We start from the raw sequence: 2,019 nt of genomic DNA, 5'->3' as shown, positions 1-2,019 counted from the left end.
CAGGCGGGCCCTGCCACGTGCGTTTCGTCACCTGCCCTCTCTGCCGTCAGAGGCCAGGGCTGGGTGACCGTCTACGTGACGGGCAGGTCTTGCGAACAGGTGTGAAGGGAGAGGCGGAAACGCGCGAGTCACCTTTGAACTCTGCGTCTGCGACTCTGGACCAGCTGGTGATGGAGCAGCCACTTGTACGTTGTTTGTACCCCTGACGTCTTCCTGCCGGACCATCTGGGTGGCCCCTCCTGCGGCCAGCCTGCCCCGCCTGGTGACCTTGCTTCGAATGGCCTCCACTGCGTCTCCCTGCCTCTCGACTGTCCTGCTTCCCGCCTCTCCGGCCCGTCCACACGTGTCCTCAGTCCTGCGCCCACACATCCTCCCAGGACCCCCGAATGTGTTCATGGGGAGAGGTACAAGGCGGTGGCACACGGCTCCCCCTGCTCTGCTCTGACCAGACGAGTCCCTCCTCCGCTGGGGAACGGGACCCTCTGTCCCTGCCTCTCCCTCCCCAGCAGGATCGGCGGGACCCTGCGGAGAAGCCGGCCTTCACCGGCGAGTATGGGTGCGCCTGAAGGGCGGGGACACGGCCTCGGCGAAGGGGGCTGCGTTCTCCTCAAGCCTACGCAGAGGGGATGCTGGGGTACCAGGTCCTCAACGAGTCTCGTGCCCCAAAGAACGCACAGCCTGGCTTGGCTCGAAGCCCCTGACCAGGTCCAAGGTCCGGTCCGGCCTCATGCTCCCCGGCCTCCCTGGCCACGTCGTCTTCGTCCGTCTCCTGAGTCTCTACGCGTTTTAGGTCCCTTCTCCCCCTCCTCAGCTCACATCCCTCAGATGCCCCGGCCCTCGCCAGCCCCGCCTGCCCTCGCCCCGTGGGACCATTACGCGCATCTTCCCTTTGGCATTTACTCATTTATTCACCCCCTCCGTACCACGTTCATGTTCTTGTTATGTTTACCTGTCTTTCCCCCCCAAATCATTTGCATATTTTCTGAAGTTAAAGGTCATGTCCTAAATCTCTGTGAGCCCTGTGCCCGTGACAGACGCTCTCTGCGAGGAGGAAACGAGGGTCCGTGACAGGCTCGCCTCCGGCCTCGCGACACGCAGCAGCGCCCTTTAGGAGCTGTTGTTCTGCCACGTGTTTTGTTGGTGACTGCGGGCTTGGTTCACACAAACCGGACAAAATCGCCGTGGAGTTGAGATGCGCGCTCGGCCCTCCCATCAAAGTCTCAAACGGCCTCTGCCGAACTTGGCCTTCACCTTCACGCACGCCGCCCAAGGGACGCAGGAGGATGAAGGCGGAAGCTGCCCTGGCGACGGCCTCGGGGCGTCTGGCAGGGTGGGCGGTGACTTCTCAGTCAACAGCGAGTCATTGTCTGGGAAAAACAGGTGCTGGACCTTCTGACCCCGACCGGCCTCTGGTCATCCGTCGCTTCTGAGAGGAAACGAGCCAATGCTCTCTTTTGAGGTGGGCCAAGCCCGGAGGACCCTCCTCTGTGGGCGGCTGAGCAGAACCGGACCCCGAGCGGTGACCGCCATGGGGGCCCGCGGACCGGGGTGGGGGGCGCAGGGCCACGTCTGTCCAGCACAAGTGTCGTGCGCACACATGCGAATTCGCCCTGAGCGCCGTGAAAAGCCCCGGCCGTTCTGGCTCCACAAATAAAGAAAACGCCACACGTGAGCTTTTCGGGAACGAGCTCCCCCCCACCCCCGCCCCGGGCTCGACTCTTCTCGGGCGGGTCGGGCTCCTCGTATTCGGCCCGCGCGTCTCTGAGGCCTGGAAACCCCTTTCTCTTTCCTGCCGCGTCCTGATCACCCGGGCGCCGTCGGCGGGACCTCCGGCCTCGGCGAGTCCGCCCCCGCGGGCGGGGCTCCGTGCCGCCCGGTGCGGCCTCCTGTCCTCCGTGTGGGGCTGGCTTTCGGACCACGGGCGGGGACAGGACAGCTCGACTTCCGCAGACTCTCCCGTGTCCCGGGGGAGCTCATCCGTCCTGACTCCCCCCGCCTTCGGGAGCGGTGGCTTCGCGT

Source organism: Pteropus vampyrus, unplaced genomic scaffold, assembly GCF_000151845.1.
Source record: "Pteropus vampyrus isolate Shadow unplaced genomic scaffold, Pvam_2.0 Scaffold2141, whole genome shotgun sequence".
NCBI lineage: Eukaryota > Metazoa > Chordata > Mammalia > Chiroptera > Pteropodidae > Pteropus > Pteropus vampyrus.
Note: the sequence above shows the minus strand (reverse complement) of the source record.